This window comes from Amphibalanus amphitrite, unplaced genomic scaffold (assembly GCF_019059575.1).
Source record: "Amphibalanus amphitrite isolate SeventyFive unplaced genomic scaffold, NRLGWU_Aamphi_draft 000744F_arrow, whole genome shotgun sequence".
Lineage (NCBI taxonomy): Eukaryota > Metazoa > Arthropoda > Thecostraca > Balanomorpha > Balanidae > Amphibalanus > Amphibalanus amphitrite.
Genome location: NW_024882238.1, coordinates 224,099 through 251,319, shown reverse-complemented (window position 1 = coordinate 251,319; position 27,221 = coordinate 224,099). Strand labels below are relative to the sequence as shown.

The 27,221-nt window shown below is 48.6% G+C and overlaps 1 protein-coding gene across 1 annotated transcript in view; it reads left to right on the top strand.

Annotated features, from left to right (window-relative positions):
• Positions 1-24,030: 24,030 nt before the first annotated feature.
• The window catches only part of LOC122365499 (actin cytoskeleton-regulatory complex protein pan1-like), a 34,534-nt gene continuing 31,343 nt past the window's right edge, over positions 24,031-27,221 (top strand). Inside the window, exon 1 of the mRNA XM_043336765.1 lies at positions 24,031-24,162. The gene's annotated coding sequence lies outside the window, so the exon portion shown is untranslated. The remainder of the gene's footprint in view (positions 24,163-27,221) is intronic.

Genomic DNA, 27,221 nt, shown 5'->3' with positions numbered 1-27,221 from the left:
CCAAACGAGTGGTCATGATACCACTTTTTAGGTTGATACTTAATTGTTATATTTCACTTGCTGACATTGCAAGTGTTCTTACAAAATTCGTCGTAAATCGTCGGTCATTACTCTCTTAATGCCGTTTTATGAGCGGTTAGAGTAAGTGCTACCATGGCTTGTTTAGTATTTGTCATGGTGTCAAAATTGATTGATTTATGACCATTGTTTGAGGCTATGACACCTCACCGCTTCCACTGGCCGACCCAGAATGGCGTTGGGTGCTGCTGGGGCATGCTAAAAACTGCAATGTAGAAAGTTGGTTTCTGATTCCTCATGCGTTGATCTTCTCTATATGGCATACTTTTTTATTTGAAAAGCTGTTTAGTTTTTTTTTTTTTTTTTGCAAGGCACCTGCCACAATTTCGTCAATTTCGGAGGCCATGAGAAAGGCATATATCCCGAAGTCCCCCGCTCCTTGGATTCGCCGGTGGCCCCATTCATACATAAAACGTTCATTGGTATAACTATAACCATAGACTGCCCTACCAGTGGGCCCAATCTCACCAAGTGCGGTAAACTCAATTTGGGGTAAAATACCAAACTACCCCACTCCGTAACTACAAAAATACTACCCCGAAATTAGTTAAACTAGCTTGGTGAGGTTGGGCACTTGGCCTAATCTCACCAAGCTAGTTTAACTAATTTCGGCGTAGTATTTTTGTAGTTACGGAGTGGGGTAGTTTGGTATTTTACCCCAAATTGAGTTTACCGCACTTGGTGAGATTGGGCCCACAGTAGCTTTAGTTCATACAGCTGACTTCATGGTCTGGCGTTTCCTGATATCTCACTACTAAATTTGTGGACCAGCTTCCATTCAACAACACTCCTAACCAGGGCTCGGAGTCGGAGTCGGAGTCGTTCGGAGTCGATAGTGTTGACTGGAGCCGGAGTCGGAGTCGGTTTTAGAAACCGGAGCCGGAGTCGGAGTCACCGAAAATTGGTTGACTCCGCAGACCTGCCAGGTGTGCGGATTCGGAGTCGGAGTTGGAGTCGGTCGGCGTTGATGATAGTTCTGCCTGGAGTCGGAGTCGAAGCTGGTTTTGAAAGGTCGAAGCTGGCCGGAGTCGGAGTGGGAGTCGGAAACACCGGGAATCCATCGACTCCGCAGCCCTGCTCCTAACCCTTCCGTACCTCAATGCGTCTCTCCTTGCTGCAACACCGTGAATCACGTTCAGTCGTTTTGCCTAGCGTCAATAGCTGCTCAAATATTTATAAGCCTGTTCCGCCGCCCAATCAGTGCAGGTGGCTTACGTGACCCGGCGAAATGGATTTCACTGTTGCTCGAATACAGGGACCGTTTGTTGTTCACGATTCCTGTGTGGCTTCTTAGAGGGTTGGTTTAGTTATAACGTCCGAGCTCGCATGGAGTCTTGCCCTTCTAGCGAATCATGTGCGACAACTTTCATAAGCGGAACAATTAATGCTTTTTATCTCTATTTTGTGCATGTTCTGCGGTGTCGCTCATGAAAAACGTGTCTCTTTCCTGCTGTTAATTGCGACTTAGTCTCCAGATTTGCCGCAGAGGGCTCATTATGATCGGCATCGTATGTGGTTTTGTGCCCCGTAATGAATATGATTTTTAACGGAATGAGGTGACTTGGTGGGCGACGCTTCCAGCGTTTTTGTGGTTCTGGATGACTGGTCAGTTTCGTTTCCGATATTTCATCATTAATCGCTTCACAAATGTATTTTCTTTCATTAAAATGGCAGGATGCTACTTTAATCAAGTTATTTAGTCGTCCTTAACATTTTTTTTTTTGTGGGAGGGGGCTTTCTTTCAAGTTCTTTCTCTGTAGTTCTTTTTCTGCTGTTCAGTTGATTTTTTTTTGTGTTCTATATCTACTTCGTTTATGTGTAAGTGTAATACCTAATCGTATTCCGCATGTTAGGCTAGGTAGGTGTGCAATATGTATGATGACATGTGCTGTTTTTTTTTTAGTACGGTTTCCTACGTTGTTAGGCTCGATGTGCAGTTTTTTTTTTGGACCACCAGTGTCCTCAGGAAGAAACTAATGAATGCGCATCTCTGGAGTCCGAACGGCCTTGCTCTCTATGATAAGTGCCTGCAAACTGCAAAGCGCCATAGCAGCTAGGTGCCTATCTCATAAGTTAAGGCACTCCCCCCCCCCCTAGGCTGCACGTGCATGGAGCGCCGAGACTCTTCATGCGATTGCGCATCTCTGCCGCTAGATGTCACGGCTGTGCAGTTTGAAGCACATCTCTGCCGCTAGATGGCACTAGTAACACACGCCTGAAAGTATGCTGTACCGCACGACACGAAACCGTTAAAAGCGATCGGCACCGCCTGAGTCTACCATTTCAAACGAAAGTGGCCCATACGATGGTTTATATGAACACACAATAACGTAATAAACTTCTATCGTATGCTCTGGCTATCAAGCTATCTCTCTGTCTGTACTGCCTGATATTCTGTGGCAAAGCAGCACTGGTATCACACCGGTCGGGTTCATTCATTCCGGGAAGGCTGGTGCGGTTGTTTGCCCGGAGTGGCGACCGATTCTATCTACTGCCAGCAGAGCGGCAGTCGGCTGATGGCAGACAAGGAGGGGTCATAAGGATCACTGCTGACATAGGAGGCAGAATCCGGGAGTTGAACGGATGAATCCTGAGGATTATTATTTGAGTTTTTGATAGATGAGTCAGTTGAATCGATGAAAAATGAATGCGTTTTGTATCACAGCATCTTGGTGATCTGTGCAGTGACCAGGCCAAGTTACATGGAGGATTTAGGCTGACGTTTTTGCACACCTCAGCTCAGACCCGAAGCCGCGCAGTGACAAGTGGCAAGCAGCGCTCGTAAGAAGATCGTAAAGCATCATGTTGAAGAGATCGGCTGTGGTCAGCTCAATGATACCTACAGGGTGTCCCATAAGTTCGTTCTCACCTAAATTTTACGTTTTTAGGTTCTCTTGCTTAAAGGCACGCTCAAATTGGTTCGTTACTGGGCTTACGTGGTTGCCATGGCTGGTAGAAATATGCTCCACAGTAACTAATTTCTGTAGACAAAATAGTTTTTGCTAGAGAGCCCGTTTCCTACACAGACGGCTAACGCCGCAACATAGAGGTCTCCAATACGGATACGTCTCGGTATTTAGTCAGCACGTGACCATTCGCGACGATTGAGGGTGATTGAGGCCTACCAGTCTGTAGACAATGTCCATCGCTAACTGGACGCACAGTCAGCAAGTGACACCGATGATTTGTCGGGAGTCAATCATTGCAAGTTTATCCTCTTTTTTTGTCAGCTCTCCGGAGTGAGTCATGTGGCCAAAACTGTGTGGCGCCAAAGTGGCCATCAAAAAGGTCAAAGGGTTAGAAAGTTGGTAAACAGACTTTTCAGGATGGATTACCAGCTGTCTAAGAGTGTTCTTTCGGGGTACATAACTCAAGGTGACTTAAGCTTTGCTTACCGGAGGGCTCAAAACAGTCAAAAACGTCTTAAAATGGCCAAACATGAGTTTCGTTATGCCTGAGGCTAAAAAACCAAAGGGCTGAGGACATCAACCAGGTCATCTGGACTAACTAGTCCACGTTCGACATGAAACACCCGTCCAAACCCGAAAACAACCCCATAAGGGTGAAGGAGGAGGCCTCCGTTTCGTCCCGTTATGTTCCTATGCGAAAGGCCAAGGTCACGGTATTGTGGGGTTATAGGCGTCCAGACGCTGACCAGGTTGCGAATGGTGTCCCAGAAACAGCTTTGGGAAGCATAATGCTTTTCCAAGAATATCTAGGAGGAGTTTCAACCCTCAAGCTTAACTCGAACCGCGAGTATGAACACATTTATAGAGTAGAAAATGGCATCCGAGAGGTCGTAGACCCATCTTCAGGCAAGACAGTGCATCAGTGCACAGGTCAAGCAAAGCTTAAAAGCGGTGCAAGGAGACTGTGACAGGCGTTTGTGGGAAGACCACATGCCAGGCACCTCATCGGATCAAAATTTCATAAAAATTTGTTGGTTATGCTGAAAATTAGGCTCGTCGAAGCGTAGCGCTGTTACAGCCTCGAGGAGCTCACGACGCATGTCAAGTCAGTCTGATTAACTTTAAGCCTGCTATGCAGCCAAACATGCCGGTTGGCATGCCGCAGCATGTGTTCATGTGTTTTCCTATTAAATGGGGAGCACATTGAGGGGTCACAAATATATCAAGACGCAATGTACTCTGTTTCACATGCAAATATAATGTGAGAACGAACTTATGGGACACCCTGTATGTCGGACTGATGCTACATTTGTGTACAGTCCACAGCAGAAGTAATGTGGGGTTTCAGTCATGGGTATGTTCTGCTTCTGAAGCTTAGGAACGATTAGCCAGACTACAATGAAACTTTGAATGTAGCTTATATGTATCGTCACCCTTGCAGCTGCAACTTAAGCTATTGACATCTTCTTTTCGATCACTCCGCATTAACCCTATTCCTGGCGGGCTCCGCCGGGACAAGAAACTGGCGGGGGGGGGGGGCCGATTCGGCCCCCCTGAGATCTCGAGAACGAAGCAAGATAGCGACAAGCGGTAAACGGCATCGGATACGCACGGCCAAGATCTACAATTTTTACTAAGGTCATTTTCAGGTCAGGTCAAAGATGACGTCACAGGGGTCGAAAAAGTCAAAATGGCGGCACTAGATATGGAGAGAGTTTTTCTCAAATAACTTTCGAATTAGTCAAGATACGAACAAACTAAGGGCATCATCGTGATCCTCTCGTCAATCCGCATCGAATGATATATATGTTGACCTCGAAAGGTCAAGGTCAAAGGTTGACCTCAGGTCACGTGACCTCGAGGTCATCATGTATATCATTCGATGCGTCTTGACGAGCTGAACACAATGAGACCATCCACGCGTCTGTATCTTGTTCCTGTACGGAGTTATTGGCCAAAAACCTTTGGTGACCTTTGATGACGTCACATGACCTCACAGCTGCCCAACAGCAAAACAGACCTCAAGGTAGTGAAGGTTGATCGTATATGAAGTCATGTATGGTATATGGGGCCATTCCGACCCGTTTTAGTGGTAAAAACAGGGAGTTGATTTTTCCCCCATTGACTTATAATGGGGAGGTCGCGAAATTGACCTGACCTTAGGTCACCGATATCAAAATTCCGAGATATACAAATTGCACATACTGGTACCCTAACTAAACCCTGAAGAGAAAAAATTGATCGGTCAAAAACTTTAGCTCTGGCGTGATTGCAAACTTTTCTGAGGTAGCGTCACCAAACCGCCTCTGGTGACCTGACCTGAGGTCAGATCAACTCAAAATTTTCAGACATGTTGCGTAGAAGCCTTTTAGGAAAAGTCAGAAAATTTGAGCTTCCTAGCTCAACGCGTTTGGGAGATATAACCAAAAAACCTCAGGGGGGGGGGGTAGGGTGGCACTTAATTTCGACTTTTTTAATTTCGATCGGGACGGGTAGCCATATTGTTCTACCCCACGAAAAAATGATCTGTATGAAATTTTATCAAAAAATATTTATATTTAGAGGTAGCTCAATGGGGTACTTGGTACATATTGAGAAAACGTATATTGTGAACGGGGATTCAGATGTGTGTCGCGCCATTCCAAGCATTGTCATATTTGAGCTGTAACACGTTTAAATGAATGATAGATGCCTTCCTATTTGTTTCATAACCACAGTGTTTCTCACCGCAAACGCGCTGTGACGCAATGCGTGATTCAATCAATGGCCGTTCAGCGTAGTTCAGCTTATTTTGTTCGGTGACGGTGGCCCGCTGCCAGGCGTGCAACTTCAGCTCTTCTCTCGTATTACGATGGTTAGGAAGGGTCACGAGACTGCTGGCACTTACCGGGGTTACATAAGCAAATAAATGCGTATAAGGAATGGTTTTCTTCGCTGAGTATTGTGATCCGTTTGTAATACGCATTTACTCTGCTCATGTCATGTATCCCAGGTTACTGATGCGCAGGGGGACACTGCCAGTGTACGGCCACAGGGCAGGTCTCCGTGTCTTCGTGATGTCAGGGAGAAGACGTGCACGTGAAAAAGATAAGCTGTGTTTTGCTAAGCCATTTCAGAACATTTTTCGCTAGCCAGGCTCAAATTGTCACGCCGCAGCAAACGCTGTTCTAGAATCCCTCGATGAGTGAGAGTTGAAGGATTGAGTGAAAGCGCTCAGTTTTGACACAAGTGCATCGAACACCGGCCTCAATGCAGGAGCCTGCACGATCATCAAGCAGCGGCTCGAGCAGGACTTGCTCCATCTGACTTGCCACGGCATTTACGAGTTCGTTCTATAAAGACATTTTCAGCCTGCCTCGGCCCGTCCAGCGGCCCGGACGTTGTTTTGTTTAAGCGCTTCCATAAAGAGTGGGCGGCTAGGTGGAACGAAGCCATAAACCTTCCAAAACTGTGACATGTCCCACCTCCACAACCCGCGTGATGCTCTTGCACAGTTCGGTCTTATATCCTTGACCACCAGCATTCACGCGACAACCGCGAGATTCTGGAGCTGGCCATCACTGTCCTCGGTGGTGCTCCGAAACGAGGTATGAAGATCGCTCGCCCCGATATGCTCCTTGTGTGCTGGTTGACCAATGTCATTTACGCTATGAAGTTTTACCTCTTCCGAGCACAATCCCGGCTCTTTACGTCTAAAAAGAAGAGCCTCCAGCAAATCGTGACCTTTGTGCGTAACAACGTAGTTTTCGGCTCGATTCAATGCACCGCTTCTGGCGTCTGCACCAGCGCAAGATCTCGACCTCCTCAAGTCCCTTCTGGAGTACGAATTGGTGTCCGAACTGGTGTCCAAGGCGACAGCCATTGCCTTCAGCCGTCATCTCTGGTATCTAAATGAGAGGCTGGTCGCCCTCAACTTCTAATGAAGGAGACTACGATTGCTGCTACTAAACGTGAGATGGCTGCATCGTTACGAGAGGAGGAGAGGGCCGAGTGCCCCTCTCCCCCCCCCCCCGTCGAGCCCACGTTGAACTTTCTATAGCTTCAGTCTCTAGCAAGTCCACGGCAGACTTCGTCATATCACAACTGGCTTCACAAGCTTCTTCAGCATCCTCAGTATGGACACCGACTTCCTCTTGAAGGAGGTGATTCTTTGGGAGGTCAAGCCATTCTACAATGCCGCCATGCGCTACATGACGTCTCTTCACGCCTCTACGACTTCGCGGAACGAGGCATTTTGTTGATGGCCAGGATATCGATCTAACCCCCACGAAGGATAAAGACTAACAGCAGCTCCTCTTGTAGGTCGTCGAGGAGCAAAGAAGCAAGCATTCTGACATACGCCAGGCGATCGTACCTTCTAAGTAGGCAAGACTAGCCGACGAATAACGTGTACAAGTGTTGGCTGATTACGGATGATACCGCTTTCTCTTTTCATGGAGTTATGCAGTAAGTTATGCATACCTTCAAAAGAATTATGTACCTCATATGTACCTATATATCTGAGCTTTAGGTGCTGAAACGTCTCGTTAAAGTCTTGGCAACGTCCAATGTCATTGTGAACATCAGAAATACACGTGGAAATTAAAATTGGCAAAGTTGTGTTTTTCACAAAAATGTGAACTTTGACCTGGTTGAGCTACCTCTAAATAAACATATTTTCCAAAAATATTGTACACGCAACGTTTTCTCGGGTGGTAGAACAGATTGGCTGCCCGTCCCGTTGAAAATTCTCAAAACGAAATTTTAGCCCCGTTTTAGTGCCACCCTAGGGGGGGGGGGGGGGCTCCTGAGGCCCCCCCCGCCAGGAATAGGGTTAAACAATCGCCAGTCAAAGCCAACCGTTGAGATTGGTAAAACCCTACACCAGTAAAACGCCTTTTGGGCGAAGAACGAGCGAGCGAGATAGTGAGCCCTGCACGTGCGGAAGGGCGAGAGGGTGCTTCCAACGGGCTTGCGCAAAGCACCCTTCTAACTGGTCGCTAGCGGTGTGCCAAATTTGAACGCAATCGGCCCAGCCGTTCTTGACATCTGGAAGCGGCATTCTGCACGTGCGCACGTGCAAACGGGGTCCAAAATGACTTTTGCACGGCACCCTACTAACTGGTCCCCAACCGTGTACCAAATTTGAGCGCAATCGGCCCAGCCGTTCTCGAGATCTGGAAACGCCCCCTGCACGTGCGCACGTGCAGTAGCACCCTAACCGCAACACATGGGAATGCATTGCCTGGTGGGTGCCTACCTGTATGCCAAGTTTCAGCGAAATCGCCCCAGTAATTACCGAGTTACTGAAATGGGAACAAATTTGGCACCTCTTATTGTTGTATTTTGCACGTGCACTGGGGGTGACCCACATGCATCGAGAGTATCCTATTTTGGGTAGAAGGGATGCTGCTACCCTACAAAAATTACCGCAAGTCAATCGCCCAAGCGGCTGCTGAGATATGAGCCTCTCAAAATCACTACTTTTGCAAAACAGCTTGAACACCCTTGACTTTTCACGTGGCACGTGCCACGACGGTCACTGAGATGTATCAAAAGTAGTCAATTACGGGGTAGAAGGGATGGGGCTACCCAGCAAAAAAGACCGCATGCCAATCGGTCCAGCGGTTGCTGAGATATAAGCCTCTCAAAAGCGTTACAGGCCGGGCCGGGCCGGGCCGGGCCGGGCCGGGCCGGGCCGCTCATACTGAGATTTTTCCGTTATATTGAAAAGACTCACTTCGCTCGCTGCGCTCGCTCGCTCGTAATTACTTTAGCGGTGGGCTGTACATTTCTCTGTCGAACACTATGAAGCTTGGCGTGCTGAGGACAGATCGACCCATCGAAACAAGGACATGTGCGCTAGACCTCTGTTGAATAGGGCGAGGTCTCGTGGCGGGTTGCTGTCACCCTGGGGGAGGTCAAGTGGGGGGGGGGGAGGGGTGTCGTGTGGTGTTGATGCCACCAGGAATAGGATAAGCCCGCTCGTAGAAACGTATCCGGTTTCGTGGGTCTGGTTTCATCAGAACGTGGAAAAGACTGACGTGTGCTCGGAGTAATTTACATAACTGTGCCGAGCCACGCCCTGAATGGGACATCAATCATTTTTAGTGCTGACTTTGCAGAAAATTGTAGGTGTTTCTGTATCGACTGGAAATGGTACAACATAAATGGTTGTTGATGATCACTAATCAATGCATACTTATATTCCGATCATGGTTTGATTAGGTGTTTGATGACAATCCACAGTTGACAGTAGTACTACTGTTATCTATGCATAATCTCATCCCATGTCCCGCTAAGGTGCCAGTGGTTCGGGCTCCGTTCTTCCCGAGCGTGGCGCCTGATTTGGAGAAAGATTGATCTGTGGACTGGACCGCTAGGGCCACTCATCAATTTGCAGAACGGAAGGTCGGGCACCGCTAAGCTGGCTGATTTGTCGCCGATGGGAGTCGTGTTTCCGCATTCCGGGGATGATGACACGGCGCGGCGCTGCTCCGCCGGGCCGGGGAGGGAAGGGCCGAGGTCAGGCCGCGCTGTCGGCCGGCCCGGACCTGACGCTCGCCACTCGCGGCGCCTGGCAACTGGCGGCGCCGACGTCCCGGCCGCCGCCGCCGTCGGAGCGTCGTCTCCGTCGGGAGGCGGCGGGCCGGGCGCCGGGCGCCTCGTGCCGCCGCCGACGGGTCTCCGCCCGCCCGTGCGCCGGCCGATGACCGGCCCGGCGGCCCGTGGGCGGGAGATCCTGCCGCCGGCGACGCTGACCTTCCGCCAAGTTGTGATCCGGCTGTGTGTGGGCACGGCGGCGTGGGCACAGAGAAGCATTGGGAAAATACTGGAAAGGCGCCGGACCTGCCTGGAACAATGCGAACCACGCGGAACCCAAACAGAAGTAACAGAACATGGCGAGCTTATCGGGTCCACAGCGAACCACCGAGAACACTCCACAGCTCAACTGTACTCGTGGCAATTCCCTATGTTCCTCTGGACCTTGCCGTAATTTACCGGAACGCAAAGGTTTGGATCCAAAATCAGTTTATTTTACCCTGACCGTATCCCCTGGATGTCCACAGGAAGAGGGGAGGGGAAGGGGGGCATAAGCTAAATTCCGGATAGCCAGACACGATTCGTCTGCGGGCTGCCTCGGCTGGGGCTTACGCTGCTGGTCGGAGCCCCGTCGCCTACCGGGCCCGACCGTGGCCTTCGGGCGGTGCATATAAATTCTGATTGGAGTTCGATCGCCGCTGCCGACTGGGCCGTCGCGTCGATGGTCCGCTCTGTCGGTAGTAGTTGTACCGTCGAACGGCGCGGCAGGCCGCCAGACAGCCGTGGCCCGCTGGTAAGCGGATTAAATATCGATCGCCGCCGCAAACAACCGTAAATGTGCCGGATTCCTTGTCAAGTGCACGTTTTCATTTGGTATGATCAGTGGCAATGAAACTTTCAAAATGTGATAACTACGAAGTGAGTCGGCTATGATTTTCTTCACACAATGTGTCAACGAGCCAGCGCTTCACTTAACCCTCGCCCGCACATGCCATTTTCTCATCTTAGAACGCACATGGGGGGGGGGGGGGTTGCCACTCCCCGCGCCATTTCGTTCCTGTTGAAGATAGAGCTTAGCGGTAAAGACCAAAAAGATTCTTTGGGAAGAGACAAATCCAATGATACCCAATTTACCTTCTCAGGTCAGTCATTGACCTTCCAGGTCAGGTCAAACTAAAAAATGTTGGTTTTGGGTCACTGTTAGATATCAAGTGCGCTGCTTATCATATACCGATGACGATGCCGTTTTCTGGTGCCAAGCCAGCTAGAACCTCTTTGTCACTCTACCCGACCAGGTTTTTGCTGCTGAGGTCATTTCAGGTCAAGTTAGGTCAAGGTCAATTATATGTGTTTGTATGTCTGTGTGTGTCTCTGTGTATACTGATATGTGCACCGATTGTTTATGTGTCCATAATATTACATGAAATAATGATCTGAGAAGCTTTTACCAAAAATGCAGTCAAAAAACTTCACAAAAAGTAATTTCCGCTTGCTAAAACGCAATTATCTTAGATGACCTAGGTTGACCTTGACCTTGACCTTGACATCTGTACATCGTCGAACAACATGTTCCATGATAGGGTGGAGGTAAGACTGGCAAAAAAGGCCGAAATCAAGGTCTCAAAAGCTCACAAGGCCCATAGCCAACGCAAGATGTTGAGAATTGGCCATTTGGGTCATGACATGACCTGAAAAACAAGGTCATACCTATCTCCGAAACCAAAAACCACAGAAACTTGAAATTTTCAGTGGACATCAAGAAAGGATAGAGGAGCAGCTATACGAAAAATCAGCCTTCTAGCTCTAAAAATGTAGAGTGTAGAGCAGAAAGACTACCTGGGGAGGGGGGTGGCAACCACCCCCCCCCCCTACATGTGCGGGCGAGGGTTAAACAACACGTTGCAGCTGTAGATACTTTATAATACACATCCTGAGGTGGCGCTTTGCTTAAACAGTACGTTGCAACTGCAGGCACTTTATAATACTCATCCTGAGTTGGAACCGAATGACACATTGTTTTATTGCATTCTTTTGAAGCGCTATAGATCAAATCATCCATTATTTTAGTCTCGCAATGGATGGGTTCTGAAGAACATGCTTAGTGAACAATTTAATATTGAAATATTATGCCTTTTTGTTTGAATGATGATACCTATTCCGTACCGTAAGGTGGGGCTATTTGAGACAGTGGGGCTATTTGAGACAGTATTTAAAATTGCTATAAAATAAAAATCACTTAAAATTCATGCTTAATTTTTTTGCTCAGGCGATTTACTGCTCGATTCCACACCTCCCTGAGCAAAAATATCACACAAAAAACAAACGATCTTCATTTTATAGCGATTTTAAATGCTGTCTCAAATAGCCCCACTGTCTCAAATAGCCCCACTTTACGGTATCTTTTGAGCTCGTATGCTGCGATCAAGGCATGCATGACCGGAACCACAGGTGCCCATATGTTTTCTAACCACCATTAAACTTTCTCCTTGGGATGATTGTCTTTCTTACTTGCGATAATCATTTGGTGACCGTCGATTTATCAACATTTTGAAAAAAACACGGTATTTGTTTACATATATGGCTGCCAACTGGGCTCAGGTAGATGTAGCTGCAGGCTGCTCTGTAACTCATAATGGTTAAGCTTAAAGGGACCCTCCCACCTTCAAAAAAGTTAATGAAATGGCATGAAAGTGATGTCGCTCGGTTCAGAAAGAGCAAAAACGAATATCTACCAAATTTTATCGAAACATATTTACCGGTTTTTAAGATATTAGACTTTTACTTTAGTTTACTTTTTGGGATCTCCGCTGTTCCTAGCGACTTTATTTGAAAGTGCGGCATTTGTTGCGCGCAAAGCAGCATATACCACCGCGTGCTACAAAGCGTTTTAGTCAAACATTTAAAAATCGTTAGATATCTGCGATGACGTCACACATTCAGAGGGGTATTCCTATGCATTAGCCCCTCTGAATCAAAATGCTGCAATTTTAAAATTCAATATTTCCGATTTAAGGCATTTCTCGATGTTGTGAGTGCCGAAACCGGTAATTGTGAGCCAGGGACCCCATTTTGGCTATCTCAACTCAAATCTAATGTTAAGGTGGGAGGGTCCCTTTAAAGCTATGCTACACTTTTGTTTGGCTCGATGTCCCCCATACCATCAACGACCATGTAGCGTCCATAGTGTCTACAATGCGTGGTAAGTCTTAGCCGTTTTCATTCACGTTCAACTGAGGATGTTGGTTTTTCACATTCTTCTGGGAATGGGAGACTGGAGGATTGAAGCTGGATTCCTCTACATCTCGACTTCCATCCGCATGGCGACAAGTGGACGAGTGGCTCTCTAGAGCAATATCAGAATACATCAGCCATTTAGCCGCTGCCACAATGGTTATTACCGCTATTAGTGGTCGAGGCTGCCATGGCACAGTGGTTGACTGGCTCTCATTTACTGGCTGTCTCATTTCCTAGTTCCTGGTTCCGGGGTGTCCCCGTCCTCAGCAGCTGCCGCCTTCCACGGTTCATTCGTCCTTAACCGTCTGAACGCTGTCGGTACTGCTGCCACTGCCGTCTCTCGGTACTCTCGGCGGTTCGGGCTCCCTATCCGGGAACTCAGGACGCTGCTCCGTTCTCCGCTCGGTGTGACGTCATCGTCGGTTCATCGAAGGCGCATCGACGCCGACGGCCGTCCGTCAGCGGCTCACTGAGTCGGCTCAGCGGCTCACTGAGCCAGCTCAGCGGCTCAGCGCTCAGGTGACAGAAAGATGTCGTGCTAGATCGGAGAGCAAAGATAACGTCAAGGGCAGTAAACTCAGCAGGATGCTTCCAGTTCCTTCTACATGCAGAAATTTGCTGCATGGGTGTATACTTTCGGTGGGCATATGTATCCGTTCCAAAGAGTCCACTGATGTCATGATTTATTCTCCTAACCATGTTGACTAGTGTAAGCGATTCGTGTGATAAACGGGGGCTATCATCGGGTTACTTTCAGATTAATCAGGGGAGTTGTGTGGGCTGAGGTGGCCGACAGTTTTCTCCGAACTTTGTGTAGTGGCTGCCCAGACTGTTTTCTGGGTAGTCATAGGTTTTTTTTTCCTTTTTAGATTCCGCTGAATTCATGTTTCTTCCGTGTTCAGCCGTGTCCTGCAACATTGATGCACGAACAATTCTGGCGCGTCGGTCAGTCGACGAGGCTTCCCGCGGCCGTCAGCGCTTACGAGTTTTTAGGAACGCCCCTCCGCATATCAGATGCTAGTGACACTCAATCTCTGCCTTTATCGACCTCGAATATCGTAAACGATTAATCGTAAGCCCCTGGAGCGTTATTCAGCATTGTAGCTCGTCCCGACACTACCCTAAAGTCAACTAGCACCCAGAGCTGAACTCTGCTGTTTAGTCGAACTTCCTCAAATCCCCTCCCCCTGAACTCCCGGCCTGACGCCTCTGAGCTGGGTCACGTGACCCCGTCGACCGCTGCCCGGTCTGGGAACCGAGGCCAGGCGCCAGCGACGTAGTAAAACATTGCCTCTGATGCGTGACTTCGACGAACTGTCCGTCTGCCGTCCCCGGCTACGCTCGGGGCTCTGCCGACGCTGAAATGCTCAGTGCTCAAGCTTGGGGTGTAGGAAGCAAGGAATGGCGTGTTGTGAACGGTAGTTGAGGCATGTGAGGAAAGGCAATGGGCGTGCCGGTTATTCGATACATGAGTAATACCGTCTTTGTCTTAGGGTGCAAAAGAATAGAAAAGAGTGAATAGGAAGTAGACGGGTGAGAATAAGAAGTAAATGGTAAAAAGGAGTATAAAGTGGACGGATGTTGGCCACCAGTAAGAAGAGCTTTTGACTAAGGTCATTCTTCATTACTTTCTAATACTTATTGTTCTTTATATAGGTAAATTAATAAAGTAAGCCAGTGAAGAGGCGGGCGATTTTATCACCGATGTGGCGGGTCGGAAGGAGGGGTGCGGTGGGCGGTCCGGGCGGGCGGGCGCTCCTGACCAAATTCCTGGCACGGCCCGTATTGATCGCGGACGGCGCCGGGTTTGAGGCGGTCGGCCGGCAGCCCGGCCCCGTACCGGCCGTGGTTGTCGGCCTACCCGCCGTGCAGTGGCCGAGGGATCGGGCTGTGTCTGAACGGTGACACTCTGCCTTACATGTCTTCAGCTGATATCGGTTCAGTTGATAACCTGCCAAACTAGCCAGATAGATAGTGGGGATAACGGGGTATTAGTAGAATAAGGGACCTGACGTTACTTGGATAGACTGACCCGACCTGACCTGCTCTGTCATAAAGAGATCTGTAATACCTATGTAAACTGGAGACGCCGAGTAGACCTGAAACGCAGGGGACAACCCTGTCTACCTGAAAGGATTGAACTGGTCTAAACCAGGAAGGCCTATCGAAACCGAGGATACTCTTGACCAGAATCGGAAAGATCACATTAACCTGAAGCTGAGGAGACTGACTTTACAGACTGGTTTACACCGACCGTATCTAGTCTTTCTGCATCAATTTGGCTCGCTTCCAGCCGCCTTTTCCCGGCCGCAAACCCAATCAGTGATGCATCCTCGCGGTGCTGTTTTTTACACAAGTTTTTGTTCCCGTCGGTGCCCATGGCCTGGCGACGTTGGATGCCGCTCTCGCATAGGCGCCTCACGGTATTACGCTCGAGTTCGACAATGCCTTATTTGTTCTGGGAAGTCTGGTTATATATGGAGACGGACTGTATGTTGATTTGTGTTCGTTATGATGTTGACCAAGTCTGTAGATAGGTTCAATGTGGGAAACAGTATGAAGTGTGCGTATGTCTACGTGCTGATAATTAGAACATCCATTGAGAAGACTGGCTTGTTTGTCAGAGTTTGTGATAGCCAAGGATTGATTGAATAATGCAGTCTGGCGTGCGGAGCGATTTAAATATCGGAAAGCAGAAGCTATGCAACTGTCATTTGTCGAAATAGAAGGAAATCGCATAACGAACACCAAGCTGGATCCTGAACCAGTTTCTGTATCCTGAATGCCGAAACAAACTCAACTTGTCCTAGAGCGGAATAGTGGCGGTTACGAGTTGTATCAAGCAGTTGCCTGAATTATGATGCATCAACTCCGAATAGTGCTGAGGTGTTTTAGACCAACTGCTCAGTAAAATGGACATCCTTTGATAATACGGGTGTTAGTGAATGAGAAATTATTGAATATGTTTCTCATAACCGCCATTGAAAGGTTGTAATGTATGCCTTTTACCACATTCGCTCTCAACTACGCATGTTTGTGATGCTTTCAGTCGGTCACCAGACCCCCGGCAGTGGCCGCCAAGTAGGCCTCTGCGTACTAGAAGGCCAGACATAAAATACCAGTAAATATTTACGCTCCTGGCAGTGAGCTGCTTGCTAGACTAACCGGGGATGCCGCCGCCCGGGCTGCTAGTCGAGCCGTGTTCTATGACTTGTTCCGAGATCCTCCACTTGGGATGGAGCTACGAAGGATGATGCTAATGGATGCCACTCACCACCTCGTTACCATGGCCGGACGGACGCCGCACGACTCTTGATGAGGTGACGGAAGCCGGGACCGGATCCGGCGCTTTCCTAGACTGTTTATTGGTCTGATGAATGGGATTAGAGCATTGCCCAGCTGTGTGAGGCGTTTGAGCGGAGTCAGGTGGGGAATATTCATCGCTCATCTTAGAAACATATAGGCACATTTATTCCAGACAGATATCATCCAACCGAATCCTAGATATGGAGCTGGGGTAAGAATTTCTGACCTTTCCACCCGTCATTCAGTTGCGGTATAATTACTCGAATGGTAGGCCCACTTTAACATTCACCCCCCTTCAACACGCTTCGCAGTCTAGATTACGGTTATATCGCCACTTCATCGCGTGAATGACGCATGACGCGAAGGTTAAAGGTTTATTCATGTCACTCAGACCTCTCGCACGTGCTGCGAGAGTAACCGCAATTGGTGCGCGTAGACTTCTACTTACATACAAAAGGACTGACAACGTCGTAGTGCACGAAAATAGATCGAGAATACAACTCTTGCAGATATACGACGGCATAATTAATTTACCCATGTTTCTGTTAGCATTGTTGACGGCGGGTCGTGCTGGTGCACTATAGCGGAACTAGCCGCACGATTCGGGAAAGGCCTTATTCTTGGCAAAGCCGAACAGAATCATCACTGGAATAATAAGGGGAACAGAGGGAGAGGAGCTCAATGAATTACAATGAATTAAACTTAAACCAATGAAACGCCTTTTTATCAACGAACGACCGTGCGCAAAAATGAGGTCTGGAAGAGGTTAACAATGAGCGCGTCAGGTCGTGTCGCTCATGATGTGCAGGAGCCGGTCTCTGTTCGCGCGCACTGTATTTACCAGCGCGGCTTGCATGGGCTTGTGCGAAGCAAGCGCGGAGATTCCCCCTGTCAGCCTGCTACTTCTACGCTCGTTCATAGATGGTGCTAGTAGTGGGCGCCTGAAGTTATGCTGTACCGCATGACAGGGAGCGGCTGCCTCTATGTACGCTCGTTCATAGATGGCGCTAGTATCGGGCGCCTGAAGTTATGCTGTACCGCATGACAGAGAACTGCTGCCTCTACGCTCGTTCCTAGATGGCGCTAGTATCGGGCGCCTGAAGTTATGCTGTACCGCATGACAGAGGACTGCTGCCTCTGCGCTCGTTCCTAGATGGCGCTAGTATCGGGCGCCTGAAGTTCTGCTGTACCGCTAACACAAAACTTCCTGATATGCAGTGTGAAATGACGACGCCCTAAAAGACAACGATATCGCTTGAGATGCGAGTTCAGTGCCCCAAAAATATGTGTTTTTATCATAGGCGTCGCCAGACATTTTCGGTTGGGGGGGCAAAATCAAGTTTTGTGTTAAATCTTGCCTTTCCCCAGCCGTTACTCACTCGTTTTACATTTCATTCGACGCGCAATGGTGCGAAGAATCCGATGGTGACAAAGTTTTCCTTGTAGCTATAGCATGTATTTTTTTTAAAAATCAAAATCTTGATATTTCTGGACAAAAACGACCGTCAGAATTACAGTGGCTGCGATTGCCGACGCACTGCAGAGGGCCCCCTGTGCAGACTCTCGTCGCTCATCATAATTACCCAAAGAAGGTGAAAAACGCTCCATTTGAATCGAATCGCCTCGCTAAAACCTCCATTCACGCATGCATGCCGAGGTTTTACGTGAAATGCATAGGGCTTATCCCAGCCGCCGATTGTAGCTAAGAATTGGGCATTCGGCGGAGACTGAGAGAGAATGTCGGAAGTGTGAATCGGAAGTACATCATTCATCCTTGCTGCAGTGAGAAGAAGTGTTTTGTTCACTCGAGTGTGAACAAAAAGCTTCTAGTTTTTCGAGTGAAGGGAAGCGCTGCAAACGCGACCAAAAATATTTAACGTAACCAAAAGTTACGCACGGCATAGCGGCAAGGGATCCCTTAGAGATAGGATTGCGACTTCCATGCCATTTCAGGCCACTCAGGGTCAGTGTGGACTCTCAGAAGCCTGCTTAGGATCCCGGAGATCGGCGTGGGTCACCCCAAATATTTACGTGCATTTGGTGCTTTAGGGCTTTCCGAGCCTAAGGTGGGCCCGGAAAGCCCTTTAGGGCACACGAACTTTCAGAAGCCAGTGTGGGCGGCGGGCGCTAAGAGACTAGGCCCAGGGTGAGCTTGGAGCTCTCGAATAACAGTGTGAACCGTCGGGGTCTGTGTCGAATCCTTAAGGACCCTACGTTGGTAGGGACATAAGAAACATGTGTTGCGGCCCTCAGAGGGACACGTGAGTTGTGACCCCTCAGATGCCGGGTTGGGGTTAGTAAAGTCTGTCGCCTCAAAAGTTCGGCTGAACTATCATAGGCCAGTTGAGGTTTTCAGAAATTTTCGAAGGTATCCTCAAAGATTCGTGTGGGCCTTCAGAGGTCTACGTATGTATAATGTCCTCAAAGATCCCTGTATGGGCCCTCTAGAGAACATGGACACCAGTGGGACTCTCAGAGGCCGGTTTCGGCCCTCCGAAAGCGTCTTAGAGCTCAGTGGAGCTCCTTAGGAGCCTGTGTAAAAAGCAGGCTCATGAGCCCTGCGGCACTTGAACGGTACTTGTGCCTGTCGCAGACATTTGACGAGAGTTGAGAAAGGCCCCGAAGATTTCGTGTCACGCTTTGAACGAAAATTATGTGTCAGCACTCCAAAATTTATGAAAATCAGCTACAAAATGTAATAAAGAACCAACTAGGAACATGGCATGAATCATGGCATTGACATTTCCGACTCTGGAGTCGGAGTCTTGATGATTTTGGCGACTGCGACTCTGACTTTGGTTTGAACTGCACGCTCCAACAGAGTCTGACCTCACAGACATTCTCAGAAAGGTACCCCCATTTTTCCCCGACTCCAAAATCTCATCGGATCTGTATCGATCTCAGGGGGTGCCCGGTCCGAGGTTGGGGGGGCAAGCTGCCCCGCTTGCCCCCCCGTGGCGACGCTAATGGTTTTTATTGCGGGTTATGAATTTCATCCGGGTAAGGCTAATGTGCTAAGTGCTAACAACATAAAAAGTTCATGGATCGGTAAAGAATACTCTTTTGCTACTCTCCCTCGGTGACAAGTGCAATACAAGCCTTGTTGTAGTTTGGTAATATGTGTAATGACGCTGCAACCTTTGAAGTATTCCACATATTTCATGAATATTCATGAAATATGTGCCTTGATGAAAATAAAGGTGCCTTGAGCACCTTTATTTTCCTTTGTCCTTCGGCCGATCGCGCTGTGAAGCGACGGGAGTTGCGCCAGTGCTGCTCCAGTCGGTGACACACTTCTTTTGCCGGTGCTCCACCTGAATCGCCGCCCTGCCCCGAAGCGGACGATGGGACGGACGGTCGAACCGAGAGCGCCGCTCTGCCTGCCACCTGGCGGCGGCGGAGCGCAACCGGCGGCGAGCATCCGACAACGCCGCACCGCTCACCGCGTACCGTAATTGTGGACTGTTCGACGGCGATGCGGCGAAGGCGGTCGCCGTGGTGAAAGGTGTGGGAGGTTGGAGGGCGCCCCACCCCGCCCTGCCCTAAATTGGGCGGCGAAATGTCGCAGGCACGGACTGACATCAGATGCATGGAGTTTGGGGTCACTGATGCGGCTGCTCCCGGCAATACTCTGCGATGACGATCGCTCATCTTTCCCGCGGAGGTCAACGATTTGTGAGCATAATTGGCATCAAAACGGCATAGTGCGATGCAGCATGCTGCTCTGTTTAGATTGCAGGTGGTCTATGAAATAACTGGTGGGAGAGGGGGCGGTGGCTTTGCCCGTGGGCTTGCTCTCCTAGGTACAGAGCGAACACAGGCTGTCGAAGCTGTACCTGCTAACAATGAACTGACCCGTTCGTGCTAATCCTTGGACATAACACTTCTGAAGTGATTGATCGGAAAAAACTTATTCGAAATCGTAAGCCTTTCTTTAAAATGCATCTAAGTCTGCAAATATTATATTCAAAGATAACAAAACAGGGCTTTAGGTATATTTAATGACTTGGACAAAGAACTTGTTTTATTCTGTGCAATGTATCGATGCAAGCTTTGTTTTGCTCAAACGGATAATGCCAAACCCTTTGGTGATATTCAGAATGTTGAGACCCCAACTAAGCCCTAGATCATTGAGTGTCAAAAACTAATGGCTTTGTGGATTATCCCACGCCATGGCGGGATTCTCAGCAATTTCACCATGGTGGGGGCCGTATTTGGCCGTACCTGATTATACCGAAAACTGAGTAAGCTTAGAGCCACAGCGTCGCGGAAATGCGCATTCGATAGCCCTTTTACAGACCTTTCTGAGCGATGTTGTCAGATTTGACCTCAGGGCAACGGTTTAGCCTCCAGAGGGCAAAAATTCTGAAAATAGCAGTTTTCACGAAATAGTTTTTTGTAATAACTTTTGATTCAAGCAAGCCACGACATTACTTTTGCCAGCATCGTGTTCCTCTCGTCGAGACGCGTCGCATGAACTATTCGTTGACCTTGAAAGGTCATTTTGAAAATTTGACCTCAGGTCAAGGTCATGACCTGGCCGGAAAGGGCCATATTGCATATCAGTCGATCCGTATCGTCGAGCTGAATACATCTGAGGTGTTTTCATCGCTCTAGCCTGTCTATCAGGTAGCAAAACAACTGCTGGTGACCGTTCATGACCTGGTATGACCTCAGGGGCACACGTATGTAGAGGGGTCACAGGTGCGTTTTTTTTTCGATTCAGTGTGTCATGTTTACCTATGAACCGATGTTTGAGAGGGTTTCGAACACCATTCCTCCAAAAAAGAGGCGCATTTCAATTTTCTCGCTTTGACTGATAGGTAATGGAGAGGTAGCAAACTTGACCTGACCTTAGGTCACCGATATCAAAATTCCGAGATTAACATTTTGTACATACTGTTACTCTTATCAATCGCTGAAAGTTTCAAAGCAATTGGCCACTCGGTGTAGCCATAGGCGGCGGAGCGGGGAGGGCACCGTGCCCCCCTTTGATTTTGGCATTTTAACATTAGCCCTACGGGCGTTGCATGGAAAGAATGGGACCAAAAGTCGGCAGTGCCCCCCTTAATTGAAGGTGTTCCGCCGCTACTGGGTGTAGTTATGACGACTGACGAGGATTAAAACTTTTTCTAAGGTGAGGTCACTCAAAGTGACCTGGTGACCTGACCTTGAATGACATAGGTCTGAAATTTTCACAACATGTGTGAAAAAGATGCGTGAACAGCTGTGCCAAAAATGGCGCAGCGCCGTCGTTTTTAAGATATCTGCAAAAAACCGCAGGGGATAGCCGTTTTCATGCCCGGCGCGGGGTGTTCAAACACCCCCCCCCCCCCCGGCCCGGCGCGGGTCAAGATGCTTTAGGATTTCAAAGGTCATTTTTTCGATCACGTTATTGCTGAGGCCCAGGAGGCCATCAAAAGTAAAATAATCACGAACAATTTTCCTGATTTTCACAGTGTTTCACAAATAGCCGTATAACTCTGGAACGAAAAGAGCTAAAGGGTGGCGGAAGAGCGTATTCGATAGCTCTTTCAAAGCTCTTCTGCTATCACCAGATTTGACCTCAGGTCCGCGGTCTGGATTAGAGAGGGTGAAAGCTATCAAAATTAACAGATATTGCCGAAACAATTTTCCGCATTTACTTTAACGTCAGGTATTGTATGAATTTATTTTAACTCTATCGTGCTTTTCTAGTCCAGACGCGTCGAATGAAATATAAGTTGACCTGAACAGATCATCTTAAAAATTGACCTCGGGTCAAGGTCATGACCTGACCGGAAAATGTCATGTTGCATATCGATCGGTCCGTATTGATGACCGGAACACATTTCAGATGCTTTCATTGCTCTACCCTGTCTCCATCAAAAGCTGCTGGTTAAAAACTGCTCTTGAACTGTTAAGACCTTCCATGGCCTTTTTAGTGACCGCTGGCCGTCAGCTGCATTCTGTCTTCTACATACGGGTAGAGTTTACATGCTTCTGTAAATATCCTGTGGTTTTGACGTGTTTGTTCAAAGCAGGAGGCATTTGTACTTTCCCCCATTGCCTATACCGGTGAAGCTGAGCTCACCCAAGGTCACAAATATGAAAAATCCAAGATATATCAACTTTTTCTTCTGATACCCTCATGCAATACATCGAGTTTTAAATTTATAGGAGACAATCTGTAGGAATGACAGGATAAGCTAGAAATTATTTGGAGGAATGGCCGCTTAGTGACCTGACCTTATATGATCTGGGGTTATTTTTTATACACTGCGAAATTGGTGAATAATTAACTTAACTAAGCGACGCGAAAAAAAGAAACTTCATTATGGCCTAAAACGTCCCTCCCCCTACACCTACGGGTGAAGGTCTGTTTGTCTGGGTCATTCCGTTGAACGAATGCGAATATATGGCATGAATGAAATGTGAATGTGTAAATGGCTATTAAATAACGATTTAAAATTATGAATTGCTTTTTAATCGTGGAATGGTGTTACTAAAGGTAGAAGACCCACTATGACCCGGCCTGTGCCATCGTTGGTAGAACAGCAGTAACAAAATGCAGTGAACACAGAGCTCAGTTGACTGGGTTACCCGGGAAATCTTTTGCCGGGATATAGCGGAGGCCAACATTTGGTTATCTGGGATCAGGTCATTAGTTAGGTGAGCTCAGCATTTGTTGGTTGTCACGATCGATTTCTCTACTTATGAGCTTTCTGGGGTCGTGGCTTGTGATGATTGGTGAGTAGCTAGGACGGTTGATGTGATTGACTCCCTCTGAATTTGCCCATCACTGTGATACAACCACATGGCTTATGGTATTTGTTGTGCTGTAGCACAGTGTGTTGCCTTGTGTCTGTGTCCTGTGCCTTTACCCTCAGTCCTTCGCTGAGGGGGCTGAGAGAAGTCCGATGATTCAGTTTGGTGTTCTAGTCCGGAAGTCCAACCAACTGGTTTATTCCGGTGACGTAGTCTGTTGGTTTAGTCCGCTGTTTTCAATTCCGGTGTTCGTTCAATTGTTTAGTCTACCGGCTTGGTCCGGCACAGTTATTCAATCCATTGGATCAGTCCGCCGGTTTCGTCCGTTGTTTGTCTGGTGGTTTAATCCAGTCGTTCAGTCCAGTGGCTCTGTTTGCTGTTTCAGTGTTCGGTTCAGTCCGAGCCTTTAGTCTTCCGGTCCTGTCTGTCGATTCAGTCCTCCAGTTCAGTCCACCGCTTCATTCGGTTGGCTCAGTTTACCAGTGCAGTCCGGTGGTTCAGTCCTTTGTTTGGTTACTGGCGGTTCAGTCTAGAGCTTAGTCTGCCGTTTCATTCCGATGTTTCGTTCCGCCGGTTCAGTCCCCGGTTTAATCCGGTGGTTCAGTCCACCAGTTCAGTCTGTTTCAATTCGCGGGCGTAGTCCGTTGTTTTAGTCCGCCGATTCAGTCCGTTGTTTCAGTCATCCGGCTTAGTCCGTTTGTTTCTCTGGTGGCTCAGTCCGTTCTGTTAGTCCGTCGGTTCAGTCCGCCGGTTCATTCCGTCGTTTCAGTCGGCCGGTTCAGTCTGCCGGCTCAGTCCGCCGATTCAGTCCGTTGTTTCAGTCATCCGGTTTAGTCCGTTGGTTTATTAGGTGGTTCAGTCTGTTCTGTTAGTCCGTTGTTTCAGTCTGCCGGTTCATTCTGTTGTTTCAGTCGGCCGGTTCAGTCCGTTGGTTTATCTGGTGGCTCAGTCCGTTGTTTCATTCCGTCGTTTCAGTCAGCCGGTTCAGTCTGCTGGTTCAGTCCGCCGGTTCATTCCGTCGTTTCAGTCGGCCGGTTCAGTCCGGTGTGCGGCTCGGCGATGGCCGGCCGGCGCTCGGCGGCGCCCGCCGCCGTCGGCAGGCAGCCGCACCGGCGCGCGCAACACCAATCAATATTACCATAGCGATGCCGAATCAATACGGGGCCGGCGCGGCGCGGCGCGGCCGCCGGCGGCGGCGGTGACGGCGGTGGCGGTGCCGGCCGCACCGGCGGTGGGTCGAGTCGGCCGCCGCCGCCCGAGCTGGCCACACGTGCGTGTGTGGGGTCCGCGCCGGGCTGGCCGCTCGCCCCGCCGCCACCACCGCTGTCTGTCTGTCTGTCTGTGTCGGAGACCGCAGCCACTGCAGGTCAGTCGGCCGGCAGCTGTGGGGTCCACCTCCCCTCCCTCGGCCGCTCCCGCTACAGCCGGGGTCGTGACGGTTTGGACAGAACACACGCACCGCCCGCCCACACGTGACTGACAAAAGATGACCGGTATGAGCCCCAGAGGAAAAATTATCTCAGTCATTCTTACGGTTTCTTAAAAATTGGACTGATGACGCATCACCTGACTCCCTCCAAATCATTACATTCGTTTTTGCCACCTGACCTATCTGATCTTTTTAGTTCGACATGCACACAGGTGTCTCTTTCCATGGGTGGCTACAGATATGCTATAGCAAAGGCTATATTCGATGGTTACTGCAATCGCCCAGCAGTTTCCGTTTCCACTCCAACAGACTTGGTTCCCTTGTGGCATGCCTGAAAACCAGTGTGCTTTGACGTGACTTTGTTTTAGCATAGCCACTGCATGGTGCTTATTTAATGTGCTTGTAGTCGTGTAGCATCGGCTTCGTATTAAAGGTAGTGTGCCACCTTTGAAAGATTTCCCATTTTATTTTTCCTAGGATAAGAAGCTTCTGTTTTTACCTAATATCGCAAAAAAAAAATCAAAAATGGGCCTGGAATAGTGCCTTTTTCGCCTAAAAGTTTTTCGGTTTTTAGATATGTATAACAACTGTAGTGGGCTCACCTGCAAACAGGCGTCGGGCAACAATCGCGAATGCGGCGCACTTGTGACAATAAGCAAAGGTCATTATAGTGTTACGACCATACGACGTACGGGAATGAGTTATCAGCTGTCTAATCGTAGACAACACAATGTCGAGCCTTAAACTGTAAGCCCGTATTGGTATTGTTTCTTTTATTTGGCTGTCGAACATTATTTATGGTTTGAAATATGATTTTATGTAAAATAATTGATATGAAAAAGCCGTCTTATAAGTTATGACCCCATTTCACCACACGCAAGTGGCAGAAATGACAATGATCAGCTGACGCATTTTTCTTGGCCGAAGTCAGAGCGCGCGGCCCGACGCACCACGCGTATTTGGAAATTCCGACCTCGACGAGCATCAGAAGCCAACTAACAGGCGTGTTCGAAACCGCAGGAGCTGATGATGAACGGGTTTATCGAAACTTGATTGGATGAGCATATCGGTAATAGCGATTTCAGTGTGTGCATTTATTGTTCATAGTGGTGTGAAATGTGGTTGGGGTACGACCGACAACCCGTCGGGGCGAATTTCGCACTGGGGTACTCAAAATTTGAAGAATTTAAGACGTTTCCATGAGTTTTGAAGGTATGGATAAGTTCTAAAAATCCGGTTCTCCTTATCTGGGCCATTAACTCCATACGGTCCAAGAAAGCTGGCACACTACCTTTAAGTGACATTGAATTACCGATGGTCGAGCCTTTGCTTTGATTAGCCGTTTGTCTAGATGCTTCACTTCAACTTAGCATGCTTTTACATGGTTGATTCTCATTTCTTTTGTCTTCGGTGTGTTCTTTTGTTTCCTTTAGGGTTCTGTGTTTTATTATGGTGTGGGAGGAAGGGCAGGGGGACGCTTGATGCACGCTTTTGTCGCTGTTTACATTTTACTGTCACTTGATGTCCGCTTTGTCAGGTCATTAGCTATGTTGCGGTATGTGATATTGGTGTTATACAATACTGTCGCCAATTGTTAGCTACGCATAGAGGCCCGCTCAAATTATCAGTAATGCTATTTTCGCTTTGTTCTTTTTTTTTGCATGAGTCTGATTCCGTGACAACAATAAGATGGATGCATTGTTGCACGATTCTGAATTGTTCCTATATTACGTTTCCATTGTTATTGAGTGTTACCTGATTATGAATTATACTGTGCTTGTTTGATGATCATTGGTCACAAATGGCTGTACGTTTCTTGTGTCAATTTTCACTTGTTTCTGAATGATCAATGGTACGATGTCTGCTCGGATGTAGGTAATTGTTATTGATGGCATAAATTATATGTGACATAATTCTTACTGCATGTATGTATACTGCTTCTGTTGCTGGATATGAGACCGCGTCCATCATACTCTGGTCTTTCTTGGCAGCTGTTTTTCACGCTCGTATGATACATTCGTTGATATTGATATAAAATACAGCTTATGCCCCATAGCACTCAACTACTGATGAAAGCTAAGTGTTGGACATTGGTCTCGTAAAACAATGTACACTATTTATTCACTATTGATCTCAATATTGTTTTTTTTTTCTCACGACCCATCTACCATTACATATTCTTGTTTTCTTTCTTGATTACCGCCTGATTAGCATGACACATCGCACTATTCATTCTTCAATGGCAGGGTCCAGAGAACGCCCACTTGTTCTGCGTGCTGTGGCACCTCCCTGACACAACATGCTCCACCGTACCAAAGCCCTCTCCAGTCTCCTCCCTCTGTGACCGGGACCAAGCTCGGGTCACGTCTGCTGCCCGAGGCACGTGCCGTCTGGTCGGGTACCCCCGCGATCTGCCCGCTCAGCTGTTCCTCTGCCCTCTGCGGCGCTCTGCTCACTGCCGCGCTCTGTGGGTCACAGCTGTTGTGACTCGCTGCACACTCACAGCTGGGTTAGATGTGCAAACTGTGCACAGCACACCGCGTGCAGTTGGCCCGTGCACGGTGAGTGTGCACCTCACCTATACCGCTGCAGCTCAGTATCTCGCCCCGCCCGCCCTCGCACCCGCCCCGCCCGACCGCTCCGCCCCGGATCACACGTGCCGGCACTGGGTCGTACCGCGGTCACCGGAACCGAGCGGCCCACACGCGTGTGTCGTGTGCCGCCTCCGTGCGACCGGATGTAATCAACCCAATCCTTTGTCTCTGCAGCACGGCTGACTGGAAGTGGCACCAAAAGAAGTGACCGTTTCGTACCCGGAGCTGGGGTTCTTGTGTTTATTAGGCCGCTGCTGCCTCGATGACCTTGTTTTAGTTTTATGTTGTCTGAGGATCACACAGCACCTTTCTGGGTCACGACGCGAGTCGTTTAACCCCTGCCTTCCGTTCCCATCGTGTCTGGTGGCAATTCGATCAGTCGCTGAACGTGCATTGTTTGCT